Here is a 15,920-nt window from a genome sequence, read left to right on the forward strand (position 1 = left end):
AACATATTTCTTAGTTGCTGTTCAATTCCCACCATCCCTGGGGCTAGCTATTTCTTCCATCTGCAAACTGAGTATAATTTTTAACTCTTACCAAGAAGTGGTTAGTTCATTTCCCCTTCCTTGGGTTGGCATCAGAGTGCCTCTTTGTGAGCTTGTAAGCTCCTGTTGGAAAAGCAGGCTGGATGGAGATGGCTCAGGACTTTCAGACGTGTGTAGAAACTGCAGGATGTTCTCCAGAGTGGGAAAACTGGGCAGATAAGACTCGAGTAAGGATTTTTATTTCCATGACATGGTTTTACTGAAACACTCAAGAAAGGCACATGGAATGTTGCTCAGGGTCTCATCTTTATTTAATTTTTCTTTATGTTGGGGTTGGGGTTTGGTTTTTTACAAGACTGAAAATCAGTTCTGAGACATGAGCTGGAGACGAGCTGAAAATAAACAAGTTGATGTGCCCTAAGCAGTATTTAGCTCTGAATTAAGGTCTTGAGTGCATGGTAGGCCTATTGGTTGGATAATGTTCAGATAGACTATTTTTTGTAGAAGGAACTTTGCTTTGAGGTCAAATTAAATGGCCTAAGCTCTAGATTTTGTCACTTAGCAAAATCATTACATGGATCACTGAGGTGTTTTCATGATTAAAAAGCAGCTTTTCACTGGTGGATGGTCACAGGTAGTACCTGTGGGTGCTTTAATTTGATAAGCTACTTCTTATGTTTATTTTTTTATTACGTCTATGAAGATGAAAGCTGTGAGGAAGGCATGGAAATTAGTCCAATATAGAATATATGCTTAAGGTAAACAATGTTGTTTTCCTGACACCATAGAGGAGTTTAAAATTGTATTTTGAGGACTCTTAACAGCTTGTTTGTGTCTTAGTAAGTCAGTCCCTAGTTCTGTGTTTGGTTGCTGTGTTAGATGTCTTGTCTTAAATGTAAAGGAAGTTGAATGTTAAAACAAGTCTGCTTTTCTTTGGGGGGGAGGGGAGGATTGTGCTTAAGGCATTTTTTTATTTAGGTTGAAACCACAAAAGAAACAGGTTCCTAATTCAATCGTGGTGCAGGAGTACTGGAAAACGTGGGAATTTTATAAGGCAATTTGGACATTTTAATGATTGTTTCATTGATTTGTAATAGTCATAGCTTGTGTCACTAGGATGATAACTGACTATAACTTTGGCCTGAGAAGGTGTTGGATTGAAAACAAAACAAACTGCACAGCTGCTGGTTTAAAGAGTATGTGCGTGTGTAAGTGTGTGAGATAATGTGTCTTTTTTTTTTTTTCCCAGATTTTCACGATGGATAGCTCTGCAGCCTTCGGCAACAGGCTCAGGCTGTCTACCGATTGAATAAAACAGTGCGTTAATGGCTTATGCCTTAACAAAACTCCACAGTTGCCTTCTCCAGGCCTTCAGGAAAAGATAACTGAGCTGTCTTCCTTGGAGTCATTCTGTTCCACTTCTGCCAGCAGACGGCTTTATTTGTAAACTTAGCATTTTGCAGGCCACAGTGTAGGGTAATCTGGGGGCAATAATTCGGATGCCAATAATACTCATCAGAAGTTGTTATTTATTAAGCCAGCTGACATTTAGGAAGAAGAATAGCCTGAGCTTGCCAAGTGATTCTAGCTCATTGCTGAGGAGCATGCTACTGGTTAGAGCAATTAGCAACCCAATGTCAGGGCCCGTGGGGCACTAATGGGCCTCTGCCTCCCCTGGGTCCTGCCCATGCTCCTGCCTTGGGGGCTCAGGAGCCTGTTTCAGCCCAGCCTGGGGCCACCAGTCCGTGTTGGAGCTGTGTTACTGGTGTGCCTGTTCCAGTCCCAGCTGCTGCGGGGTTGACCTGGAGCCTGCCTTTGCCCGATGACTGCTGGGCTGTCCATGGGACCCGTTTCTCTCGCCATCCGTGCGCGGGCAGCAGGTAGCTGAGCAGTGCTGGCCCTGGGGTGAAGCTGCTTTCTGAGTCACTTCTTGTCCGGTCCCTCTTGATGGTGGCCAAGCTGCAGCCACCTAGAGCAGCTTTATGGCCAAAACAGAGCCAAGGAACATTTTTAGTGACTCTGGATGCTCTTGCTGGAGATACTGCTGCAAGGCTGCTGGGTTTGGGTGCCTTGGGCTGGCAGAGGTCGTGAGTTGTATGGAGCAAGACCAAAGTGCTGGCTGTGATGTGACTCACGGTGCTGCTGTGGGAGGGTGACTCGCCTTTTTGCTTTACTGTCCCTATGACACAGAGACGTGACTCAAGAAGCGTGTTGTAAAGTGAACTTATTAAGTAAACAATTTATGTCCTTTTATCCTCATGGGTAACACTAAAGATAAGAGCTCCCACTGATTTTAGTGAATGTGGGATTGGGCTCCTGGCTGATGTTCTGTATTACTAATTTCAAATAAAGTTTTATGCTTAGGTAAAATAAACCCTAGAAGACAAAACTCATTTTAGAGAATAACTTCACTAAAAATAAATTTGCAAATCTTTTGCTTCAGTTAGTAATGACTGACTTGTTAAAGAAATGTGATAATTTGATTCATTTATCACTCAGGTATGCTTATTGTATTAGGTAACAGGCTAAGAGGGATCTTTCATTCACAGTGCAGGTCTCAATGCTTCTGTATTTATTCTGTTTAGTTTTGTGGGAATTGCTAGGATTATAAAAATGTAATACTTGGTTTAAACATTTTAATGATGTGTAAAACTATGCTATACCACTTTCTTGGTTAAGGTGGTGCAGTGGGAAAACAGGCATTAAGAGCAGGGATCAGCAGTGTATTAGAAGTACATCTGGCTTTTATTAGGTGTAAACTTCAGGGCAGGTGCATTTCGGTGAAATATTTTTTGTAGTGTAAAAAAGTGAGAATTTTTTTGTTCTCATTGAAATAGCTTGCAAATTATGTTGCTTTATATGGTATGCTCTTTTGAATTTGCTTTAAAGTACATACATATAGATATATAGCATGATCTTCTAGATTGAACAAATTAGGTAGATAACGCAAAAAGCAAAACTGGATTTTTTTTTTTCTTTTGTAGGTTTGTATGAAACAGAAAATAATCAGCCCAAGAAGAAATGTTAAAAAATCTGTTGTATATCTTGAGCTGTTAGTTTCCTATGGAGTTTAGCGTTGTAATTCATTTAAAGTTTTGTTGTTTTTTTTTAACCTGCTAGCAGTGTATCCCTAAAGAAAATACTTTCCCCCTCTTGTTTTGCTGTTATTTCTGAAGGTAGCCGTAATGACGCCTATGAAGTAGTATGGGGTTTTTTATTTTATACTGTTCTGCACTGGTAGCAAAAGACAAAGAACCCGTTGAATACATTATTTCTATTCATAGTGTCATAATTGGTCATACAAACCTTCCTGAAGTAAGTAAATATTTCTTTGATTTGGATACTTGCTGTAATATAATACATGGAAGTATCGCACAGTAGTATATCTGAAGAAAAAGATACTTGAAAAGGATGTTTTAAGATACAGCGGATATATCTGTATTCTTTCTTTATTTTATTTTTGCTGGGGAGCCTAAGTATACGCAATTCCTGTTGTGTACAAAGCCAGGGTATGTGACACAGGGATGTTATCAAACCATGTTCTCTTAACAGTGTCCAGCCTATTTGCTTCTCCTGTTGACGCTAAATAAAAACTTTAAATCAATAGCTCTGCTTGGTATAGAGACTCTTGCTCCCTGAATTATACTAAAACATTTCTCCCTTGCAAATGAGAAAGGAGCTAAAAATGAAGTATGTAATGTTTTCTTCTTTGTGTGTGTGTGTGTGTGGTTGAGGCAGCCGAATTTACAGCTAGTTAAGTAGAAAAGAAGAAATGGATTTTATGGTTTTTTGCCAACTGTTGTAGAAATCCATCTGAGCTATTGCAAATTTTGTAAGAGTTCCTGAGAGAAAGAGTGAGAGCATACATGTGTTTTTCTCATTATGATTTGTTTGGGAGGATTTGGGTTTCATTTTGGCCATCTGTGGCATAAGGAAAGTGGACACTGCCTGTGTGGTGATGGGGCAGTGGAAGGCATGTGGAGTTTCTTCTTGTTAGCTTCGTCACAAACATGGTGGAAAAAAAGAGGCTTTCTCTTTAATATAATACTTGTGCGCGCTTTTTTTTTTTTTTATTATTTCTTGTGTGTGGGTGAGGAAGATCATTGCTGTGCCTTTGGCAGGTAGATGGATCTGTGAGAGAAGGCTCTTCTACAGTGTCCATGATGAGCTGATCCTGTCTTTACCCTGCCCGTACCGCTTCTCTTTCTTAGGGAGCTCAGACTCCAGGCAAGGAAATTTTCCTTAAAAGCTCCACTTAATTGCCCAAGCAATCCATCGTTTCACATACTTAAAATTGATCATGCATTTTTGGGTACTTGAGTCTAAAAGAAAACAATTTGGCCTTTTTTGTTTATGAAGCGTAGTCTCTGTCTCTGCTAACACTGCTATATTTTCATCGCCATGTTAACTTTTGAGACAGAAAAGTTGGAGTAATCACAGCTACTTAGTCCAGTCCCAGCTACTTAGTCCAGTCCGTTGGTTTTTTTTTCTGGAAGAATATTCTATGTGCCAGGAATTCAGAGGCCATTTTAAGCCCTGCTTGACTTTCCAGTGCTCCCAGTACATTTTCCTCTCTCCTCGGCAGCACGCTTTTTTAGGAATTCGGCATGGATTTTTCTATTGTTCAACCACCTTCACCAAGGCCAAATTACCTCTCTGTTAGCATCTACTGACCTTCCAATTCACTTTGTTCTTTTATGTAGGGGAGGTTCTTCATATATTCTGTCCTGAGGGATGTATAAAAATGCAGAATTTGTTATTATTGTGGGAAATCCTGTAGTTCAGCATCACTGAATCAATCTTACCTTACCTTTATCACCTTATTTTATTACTTTTTGGTACTGGGGATCCAAAACTGGATGTGGTATTCCAGATGTGAATTCCTGGCGTGCTGGCTAAAGGCGAATAATCACTTATTAGTGGGAACTTAGCCTGTAGATACACCCCAGGATATTCTTCGCCTTCCTTGCTGCCAGGGCTAACTGCTGGCTCATGTTTAGCCCACTGTCTGCCCAGACCCCCAGCTCCATTTCAGTGAGCTGCGCCCTGGGTAGTCAAGCGCCCAGCCTGTCCAAGGGATTAGCCTATCCCACGTACAGGACTTCACATTTGTCCTTGCTGAATTCCATGAAATACATGCATGGGGTGGCGGAAGGGGTTTGGAGGTGTGTTTCATAAGCTTGCGGGGTGAATGTGCTATGTAGTTTATGTTTTTATTCCAGTGGTTTAGGAACTTTTGGAGTTCTTCCTAAGTCCTACCTGATTTTCAAATGTTATAAATGGGAACAGAATATACAAATAAATGTATTTTCAAATCTTGGCATACTTTATTAGTAAAATAGAGGAAGAGAAATAGATGCAATTTTGTGCATGCTTAGTGGTTTATGTGTTACTCCTTTACATGTGTTTATTTTTCTTCGCTCCTTAGTGGTTGGAGTGATGTCTAGAATGCTGCATTTCTAGCAAAGCAGAAGTGTCCTGGTAGTGAAAAGTTACCCATGTGCATATAATCTCTTACAAGCAGAGTTGTACCATTCCAGCCACTGATACTAATCATAAATATTGTTTTAATGTTTTTGGCTCTGTACCTTTCTTATATTTTACATCAATTATTTCTCTAGGTGTTGCCAGGTGTCTGAAGTGGTTGACCAAGACCTAAGGACTTGGAACAGTGGTGAGTAAATGAAATTCAGATTATATTATCTGGTATTTTCATGTGCTGTCTGACTCTGAAGTTTGACAGCTCTCTGAGGGATAGAAGATGTGCAGTAGGTTATGCCTCTTGAATATTTTCTTCTGAGCACCAAGTTCCTGTTCAGAGCATTCATCTGACTTTTTTAAGCAGAGATTTTAAGAAGGCAAAGAGGAAGTAGTCTCAGTGCCTGCTTTTGATACGTGAAACCTCCTCCTCACCACCACCTTGACTTAGAAAATACTGAACTTAAAAGTATTTCAAGCAGAATAGTTCAATCTATACTTGTTGAAGCGGTAATTTACACTATGACACATTGTATTAAATGAATGATGCCTGAACCAGACTTCTCAGAATCAGGCCAGTGTATACATTAAGCAATTATAAAATCAGATATCATTCTAGAATACATGGAAACCTAAGGTAAGTTAATTAATTACTGCAAGCTGATTTTTTTTCTTTCTTTAAACCCCCAAGCTTATGTCTGTGGTTCTTAACTCCCCCTCTGCAAACTGTGGTGTCCTTTGTAAAGATAGATCATTTTATTGATTCCCTACGCCCTGCTCATTGCTGATTCTTTGCATCCTGTGTGCCAGTTACATACCTGTTGTGACTAGAGAAGAACGCAGGAAGGATCTAAGGAAGAACTTTAAAAATTTCAAATACTTTTTAAAGTGAGTTTTGTTTAGTAATGTGTTTATAAATATATTATGTGCACGTCCCTGGCTGTAGATGTAGGCTGGCAAAGAGAGCCTTACCAATGCAGAGATAAACTCACCAACTGTTAATTATACTTAATAGTAGTAGTAGTGATAATAGTAATAGTAGTGATAATACTACTTTCAAAAAGCAACTGCTTTTTCTTGCTGAGACATAGTTATTTGGAATAATGTAGTATTTCTATTTCTCTGGTTTCCATAGCAGAGCCAGTTTATGTGAAATATTTTGTATTTATGGGATCTTGTTTCATTTCAGTGCTGTTGGCAGCAAATCCAAGTTTTTAGCACCCATGCATTTGGTTGCATGTGCTGTTGACTTTGGTGACCAAGAACCAAATGCAATACAGTGAGAAACTCTTGCCTAGTTTTTGTCTTCTTTTTTGCTTTAATGACCTCTAAAAATTATGTTTGTATAGTTCTTAATTTCTAGAAATACCGTTTAGTTAAAACTTTGAAGGAATTTATCAGTTTAGAACATTTACCTTCATGTAATTCTATATTTACTATCTCCTTTCTATTTCTGGTTGTATTTTACCAGGAAAAGCAAGTAAGTGAATTTTAAGTGAATTTGTCGGTTAATTTTGCCTACTGCCTATCTACCCCCATGCCCCCATCCTCCACTCTGTGACAATTCTCAGGACTAAACTGCTGTATTCATGGTGTCATCAGTGCACAAATGGAATGAGTTGATAGTTCCCGTGCACTCTCCACCCACCTTATTCCTCCTCCTTGGTAAGAATGAAACTTGTTCTCTCCTACTTTTGTTAGTGTTTGCCAGGGCATTCAAGAGTCCTCAGAAATAAGTGGTACTTTTTCTGGTATTTATATTAGTACATTTAGTACTCTAGAATAAATGTTACAGGTCCTTGCCCACTTTGAATGTGTTCAGTTATCTAGGATATTTTTGGTCACGGTGGATACCAGAAAAACCCAAACAACATTCAAGTTCCCATAGAAAAACCCATGTTTTGCCCTTGCCCTTAAGTGTAGACTTAATAGGAGCCACATTAAATTTCAGGATTGTGAAGAACTGTGCAAGAAGGAATTCAGACTACATGGAACCTCATCAAGCAGTTTTGTCCTTGCTGAGATACCTACATATATATGGATTTATGTGGCTTAATTTACCTATGTGCCAGTGTGACACATTTATTCATGCTCTGTGTAAGTTAAGTGTTCCACAACACACACGTGTGTCACTACGTTGAAACAGATGTGTTAACAGGTACCACTCCAGTGCATGTATTACGTGATCCCACAAAAAGCTGAAACTATTGTAAAGTTTCTTTTACGAGTGTACAATGGACAATTCTGGTCTCTGCCTCTTCACGTGTAGGATCTGATAATACCATATGCCTGGTGTTCAGAAGTCACTTGTCCCAAACATTATGAAAATAAAAACTATCCTGTCAAGCTAAACATAGCTATCATTTAAGGGAAATTTAAAGAAAATGTACTCAGTGTTTTTAAAAGTAACTCTAAAACTTGCTTATGACTGCTGCTTGTTGGTGACTCAAGTGTATTTAAAAGTAGTCTTATAAACAACTTAATAATTCATGTGAAGCAACTTCTAGTTTTTTACTGACATTTAATTGCATGACTTCAAACTGAAATAATTTTCTTCTTTACAGAGTGCTGATACTTGTTATTTTATGATTAACATAGTGGCTCCTCTGGTGGGATGCTCTGATATGAGGCCCTGATTCACCAGAGAATCAGAATATATGCGTAAGGGCTATTGAAATACAGTTAAAATGCTATTTGTTTAGAAACTAAGGAGGTGTTTAAGAGTTTTGTTGAACGGGGAAAAAGCTGAAGCTCCAGCTTTTGCTAACTGGAACCTTGCTCATATTACAGATTATAGTGAGATACCACACCAAACTTTCACAGCAATTGCAAGGGCTGACAACTGAATTGTGTACTGCATGGTACTCTGTCTAGCGTTGGTACACCATAGACAGTTTATATAGCTTTATCTAACTACGAATATAGGTATTCATTCTTTCAAGTTTGATGCTCTTTAAGAAGCTGCTAGTTAAGAATTAAAGAGACTTCTTAGTAATTTAAAATTGCATCTTGGGTAGTGTTACAGATAATATGACCTATTTTATAGTGATGTGCCTCGGACCAGTTAAGAGGGGAGCTCTATAATGCTTAGCAACATAACAAAAACACTAGCACATGCATTAAGAATGTGAAGCTAACTTAAACGACGACTTGAGCAACTGTCAGCAGCAGTAGGTGGAAAGCCAATGTAGAGGGTTAAGTGTAGTGGTGATGGTAAAATTGCATTGTTAATAAGATTAGCTCTGTGCAGATCTAATATGTTGAAAGAAAATTGAAATTATAACTTTCTCTTCGTAACGAAATATGTAAATAATATAGTTTCTCTCCAGATGTGCTAATGAGCACAGCAAAGGCCTAGTTGTCTGAGTTTTCTTCGTGGGTATTGCGTAAGTTGTCTTGGGGAAACATTTGAAAATAGGTAAGCACTTAATTCCATAAAAATCTTCAGTTGAAATAAAATAATTAATAAAATTGTAACTGGAAGCAAGAAATAAACAACTGAGATAAAAATTTAAAGGATAAAATTACCTTCTGATAAGCTCTTAATGAAATCTTTGGTATTTTTCTTACTCTTTCCTCTTCTTTTTCTCCCCAGGGTTTGAATTTAATTATAAGAGCATTCACATACTCCCTGACTTGTATGCGTGCTCCTTTTGTTGCAGTATGAGTAGGATACAGGCTTATAATGCCATTTCTAATAAACATGAAAGATAGACTCCAAAATTGTATTAGGCAACAAAGTATCAGTTATTATATGTAAAATTAAAATATTAATCAAGAATTGACTGCTTAGTGCAGGGGTGCTAAGCTCCTTCCAGGACCTGCATGTCGTAGCTGATGGTGATTCAAGCTCCAGTGACATGCCTCAGCAAAAGTCAGATGCTGCGGTGTTGGACATCTCCAGAAGGCAGCAGTCATTAATGTGGTTGGGGAATGTTAGCCTGGGGACTCTGATGGTTGATAGTGAGACTAGTCCCTGAAGATTTGGAGGTTTGATCCCCTCTTTTAATAGCTGAAGCTTCACCAGCAACTTCCCGGTATTTTTGCCACAGGTCGATACATAGGGTGCAGTTCTTGGACCATGGACTTTTGGCATCCCAGCTACTCTGGAACCTGCCAGCTGATGTGACAAATATTCTTCTGTGTTACATGAAAATAAGTGTTTTGACCAGCCAGTCTGGTTCCTCTTCAGGTAATAATACTTACCTAGCTTTCCAGCATAGGGTCCTGGTTGGCACTGGAGGATGAGGGTTGTGCTTCTGGCCTTGGGAACAACTGGGAGAAACCAAGGTGAAGGAAAGCAAGCAGAGTGTCTTTCTGGAGGTCTTTCCTTATGTTGTGATAACCTGCAGAGAAAGGAAAGCCAGGGTTTGCTCAAGGTGTTCTAGCTGTCATTTTATCTATGTGCTGAACTTTGTCTGCCTCATGACAGTGCTTTGTTGCTTCACAAATTATGTTCTGGGTTTTTGATGAAGCCCTGCCATATCTTAAGCCCAAAATACAAAAATTGGTAATAGTTTTGAGGTGACTAAATGGTCCCTGTGTGTTAATCCACATAGTTCACAGCAGAATACAGATGGGGACAAGGAGTTGATTTTTGGGTTTTATGTTTGGTTTTGGATATATGGTTTTGTTTCTATCAGTACAGTTTTGTACTATGTACATAACAGCACAGAGACAGGGTGGGTTTTTTACCTCTGGAAGCCAAAAATAGAGCTGTAGCCAGTGTTGCTGGTTTTACTTTTTTTTTTTAACAGCCAGAATAAATAGGAAGTTATATATTTGTACTGCTTTTCCTCTATGAGCAATCTCTTTTCTGCGTCTGTGCTTTGCCTTTTTTTTCTTTTTCATATAATTTATCTTTGTTTACTTTGTTTAAGGTGATTTTAAAGCACTAATCCAAAATTGCACCCCACTTCCATTTAATAAAACCAAAAATAGCAGTGGACATTTTTTCACTTTCTTTTGTCTATCATCAGAGGGAACAAAGGACAAGTTATGGAGTCAGGAGAATATTAAGGTTTGGAGTTCTTTCCTTGGGAAGTCACTGGGAACTTTCAGATACTGTAAACCACATTGAACTGATAATTTGCTTATGGAGCAACAAATACAATGGTTAATTTTAATTTTGTTATTTCTGGGACCTAGTGCAGTTCTTGACATGGAGATCTCATGCCGCAAGCAGTGAGTAAATAGCAATTGCGGCCACAGGAAGGAGTGTGGCGTAGTGGATAGAGCTGCCTGTCCTGACTCTTGCATTTGATTTCCGTCTCTGTTATTAACCTGCTAAGTGATATTAGGAAAGTTAATTCATTTCTTACTCTTTTTGTCTGTTTAGATTGCAAGGCCTTTTGTCCAGATATTGCGCCTCAGTTCATCTCACTGTGCTTTGGTGCCTGTGGAGTCCTTCAGTTGCTATAGTATTACTATTTTTACTTGCAGAGTTTCTCTCATGCTGTGACATTAACTCTCAGGGACTCACCATGTGACATGGTATCCTGAAGACACTTGAATATTCATTCTGCAAGAAGAAAGCTAGTAATACTATTCAGAGCATCGTTTAACGTTGCATCTGGTCTTGCGCAACTGGAGGCTGATGCCAAAAGCGGCAGTACCGCTTCAGCCTGTTGTTCCCCTCTCTTGCGTCATCCCCCAGCCCCAAGGTGAGTTCAAGATAAGCAGCTGATTCAATAAAAAAACCTAACTGCCTGGGAAGGAGAACTACATCAGATAACTACACTGGCCTCGCTTCTCCTGTGGCCGAGAAATTACTAGATGTAACACAATGGACAAAGAGGGAATAAGCAGCTAGAAGTAGGTGGGGAGAGTAGTACTGTTTCTTTCAGCAACAGGTAATAAATAGACCAGATGAGACGTAGCATGAAAACCTAGGCTTACTAAGAGCTGCATTTTACAACCAGATTTTGAACACAGCAGAAGAATGGCTTGCAATGGATGTGACAGCCCAACTTCAATTCTGCTGATATTAGTTGCTACTGTTAAATATTCTTCACTGGAAGTATTTTTTTCTAATATAGCTTTATAATTGGTTTTTCTGAAGTAGCAATCATCTTTTTGATCCACATTACAATCTCAAGACATATTTCTGATGCCTAAATATAACTTTGATTTTATTTAATTTTAATTTTAATTGAAGTCCACTTAATCTTGCAAATTGAGCTGACAGAAGTTGCTCTTGATGGTGATATATTCAACAGACCTTGTATTCATAATTTCCCCTTTAAACTCTGTCAGGAAACGTCATTCTTCTTTGAAAATGACTTCTGTAATTGGCGTTGACTCTTTGAAGGGCATTTTTCACTCACTGCCCTTTCTCTTAAAAATGTATACAGCAGATTAGATTGGTTTCTTTGATCTTACTTTCTTTGTGAGCCTCATGTAATAAGATCTTGTCTTAAAGGACCTGTCTTTTCTTCCCCACTTGCTCTAAGTGTCCATGAAATAAAGAGGGGTGAGCGGGATGGAGGAAGAGAGAAGTGAAATGGTAAAATGATTTTGGAAAACGTAGTGACTAAATTTTACCGAGGAGCTTTTACACACAGCCCACACATGCTTGCGAGGACTTGAATATTTCTTGTCAATCGCATTCACGGGTGAGGTCGCTGAGTAAATTCAGCTAAGCAAGGAGAACAGCTCAGCAGCTCAAAACGCAAGTGTGCCTCTAAGAGTGCTGCAGCCCAACGAGGACCCCAGCTCTGAAGCCGTCTGTATGACTGACCTAGCCAATGATGTTGCTGAAATTTCACATCTGTTATTTCTTACTGCCCACTTTTCTGGCAACAGCCAATCTTCATTTTTTCCATTATAGGCAGCTGCTGGAAGTAAAAAGAGCTTGAGCTCATTTTCAGATGTGCTAAATAGACTATGTTTTACCTTTCTTTTTGCCCCGCTTCTTTCTACCACATACTACAGCACACTGACTTATTTCAAAAGTGCAGTATCTGTGAGTTGTGCTCTCTAAATGTGCCTGAAGATAAGCAGATGTGTTAGCCTGTGCATGCAAATTATTTCTTAGAAACGGGGCCATCGTAAAGTCTGGGGAAAGAGATATTCTTAAAAAGAAGCTGTCAGTGAAAGAAGAAATCTATATAGATTGAGAAGGACTGATTGTCAGGAATCACCAATATTATCACTGAAACCTGCTTTCTACCCTGGTGGTGATTAGGATTACCTTACACAGAAAGTAGAGCAGTGCACAGAGCTCAGTGGTGGAGGCAAGTACTTCATGTCCAAGTAGAACTGAACTGCTTGAAAGAAATAGTTCCTTTTTCATTTGTTGAGGCTGACTTACCATTTTTCTCTACATCCCACAGATGAATTCTTCTCTTACATCCTTCTGGCCCTCTCTAGCTTAAGGTATTGGAGCTGTTAGATTACTTTCCAAAGCTATTAAAAGGAGGGATGTATTAGGGCCTCTGAGCAAGCTTGCAAGTAACCTGTTGTTGATGGCTGTTCAAACCTGTGTGTCTAAATACATTGTGGAAGTGAAGCATCAGAAAACAACATGTAATTTTTTTTTCCCCAATAATTTATGCAGGCAGACCATGGAAAAAGCATTCAATGAGAGTTATGAACTGAGAACTGGGCTGCCTCATAAGCAAATGTTACTAGCTGAACTTTTTACGAATACTGGGGAACCACCAAAATCCCTACTTCACTGATTTTTAAAACAGCATGAGATCAATAGAGATGTGGGTTAATCAAGAACATCTATCAACTACTGATACATGTAGTCAGGAATTCCTGACACTCTACTCCTGTGGTCTGATCATGCCACTGCAGTTCTGCATAGGGGCAGTGCTTCTCTCAGCCTGGTAATCACAGCTCCCTCCAAGGTAATGCAGAAGGACTTAGGACAAAGAGTAAACAACAGTGAGAGAATATTATTGACTTTCAGTGCAATTGAATAAATGGGAGGAATGGATGGGAGGAGGTGAGATAACATATCTGACCCAAAGGTGAATGTCTTCTTATGCTATACATACCTCCTAAAATGCTTCAAGATGCCCATGAAAAACATCTTTAAAATTAGTATCTTATTGTTCTGAAATATTAGAATGGTATATTTCTGATAAAATCAGATAGTGCTGTAATTGAAAAAAAAAAGCTATACCAAATGTAGGCTGATGATTTTCCTTCATTTTGCACTTTTTACATCACTTTTTATTCCCCCCCCCCCCGCAAAATAGTTTTGTCTAGTTGGTAGAATGTTGCAATTGTCCTTTACTGGATCATTTTTAAATCCACCTCTTAGACAAATAATACAGGAAGATAAGTATTTTCATAAAGATTCTTTTGGGGGTAAAATTTAATGCAGTAGAAAATGAAAAAGTTTATAGTCTCTAAAGATTTGTAGATATTATTAAATGAGGAAAAAATCCTTCCCTGCAGATAATTATTTTTTTCATGTATTGGAAAAGTTGAGGCTGAGAAGAACAAAAAGAAATTCTATACTAGGGAGGTTGAAAACATCCCTTGAAATCCAACTAGTTTTCCAGATATTGTTGAGCATATTTCTCTCTGGAAATTGGATACCGTTCATATCCCTTCCTGAAACTGTCAAATCCGTTAGGTGTACGATAATAAAGTACTCTTGCATGCACATATGTCAAGACAACGTTATATTTAATGCAATTACAGCATTTTCTAGGTCTGCCTCCCTGGAATTCTCACCAGTCCATCCTCTGATGGTTATCAAGCTGGTTTTCTTTGTTACGGAATTTTTTTTGATGACTGTTTTCCTGGCAGCTGGAGGGACTCCATCTCAGAGGTACTGCTAGCATACTAATGCTTGTGAAATACAGAGGGGATGCTGCTTAGTCTACACATGCAATATCTAAGTGAATCAAAAGAGAATTGACCAAATGCCATCACTGTCACTTGCAAAGTCCCTATCCCATTTATTTTTGCTTCTTTTAATCACTAGCCTGTGTGTACAGATCCTTCTTAATAGAGGAAATCAGTGAACAGTGATAGCGCACTTTAATTTGTGCTACATTTCAGCAAATGATTTCAAAAAGTCATCATTTCTGTTTTAGGATGGTACTCAACTAACAACAGTGAGATGGGAATTAGGATTATGCAGAATCATAATTTTTAACATGTTTTGTGACAGTCTGAAACATTGCTATGTTGTTCGGGGTCTCAATGTAGCTTGTTTGCATTCATGTCTGTCCTATATTCTGACACTCATAGTGGTCTGTGTTCGCTGCTGTGCCTGTAGCAGCTCACCTGTCACTCTTATTAATGAACCACTGCAGATATATATACTGTGCCAGTGGGGAATAAGGTGTTCACGGTGAATCAAGATTTTCTCTGTTCCATCTTGGCTGCGCTATGGAAGAGTTCACTCTAGGCAGAGCATTAAAGTGAGGTAAATAAGTAAATAAAAGCTCAGAGGAAACAGAGTAACTTCTTAAAGCATTGAAGGTACTAGAGATGATCAGCCTTATTAACCTGAAATGGTGTGAAATGACATTTCATGAGATGATGGTCTAGCAAGGCTATGACTTAAAAGCTATTTCTGAGCCCAAAGATGCAAATAGATCCTTAGTGCTGTTTTCAAATGTCTGGAGGCACAGCTCAGAATTTTGTACCTACAGAAAGCCTGTGGAAAGTCTTGGGTGTTTCCAGGTAGTCTTAAAAGAAACCTGGTTACATTGGCATACTTTTAATAATTTTACCTGTTGGAGCATTGTTGTGGTCTAACCTGAGCTGGCAACTAAGCACGACACAGCCACTCGCTCACTCCCCCCCAGTGGGATGGGGGAGAGAATCAGAAGGGTAAAAGTGAGAAAACTCGTGGGTTGAGGTAAAGACAGTTTAATAGGGAAAGCAAAAGCCGCGCACACAAGCAAAGCAAGACAAGGAATTCATTCACTACTGCCCATTGGCAGGCAGGTGTTCAGCCATCTCCAGGAAAGCAGGGCTCCATCACACGTAACGGTTACTTGGGAAGACAAACACCATCACTCTGAACATCCCCCCCCTTCCTTCTCCTTCTCCCAGCTTTATATGCTGAGCATGACGTCACATGGTATGGAATATCCCTTTGGTCAGCTGGGGTCAGCTGTCCTGGCTGTGCCCCCTCCCAGCTTCTTGTGCACCTCCAGCCCTCTCAGTCAGTAGAGCATGGGAAGCTGAAAAGTCCTTGACTAGTGTAAGCACTGCTCAGCAACAACTAAACAATTGGTGAGTTATCAACATTGTTCTCACCCTAAATCCAAAACACAGCACTGTACCAGCTGCTAGGAAGGAAATTAACTCTATCCCTGCCGAAACCAGGACAAGCATCAAATAGCTCTACATACCATAAGCAACCTTCTAATGCTGACTGAGTTTGATTCAGAAAGATTATAAAGTGTAATTAAGATATGCTTGAA

General features: G+C 39.2%; 1 protein-coding gene across 2 annotated transcripts in view; it reads left to right on the forward strand.

Moving 5' to 3' along the window:
- The window catches only part of LHFPL2 (LHFPL tetraspan subfamily member 2), a 125,348-nt gene that overhangs the window by 56,962 nt on the left and 52,466 nt on the right, over positions 1–15,920 (forward strand). For both annotated transcript variants that reach the window (XM_076362477.1, XM_076362478.1), the window contains exon 2: positions 5,661–5,713. The gene's annotated coding sequence lies outside the window, so the exon portion shown is untranslated. The remainder of the gene's footprint in view (positions 1–5,660; positions 5,714–15,920) is intronic.

This window comes from Aptenodytes patagonicus, chromosome Z (genome assembly GCF_965638725.1).
Source record: "Aptenodytes patagonicus chromosome Z, bAptPat1.pri.cur, whole genome shotgun sequence".
Taxonomy (NCBI): domain Eukaryota; kingdom Metazoa; phylum Chordata; class Aves; order Sphenisciformes; family Spheniscidae; genus Aptenodytes; species Aptenodytes patagonicus.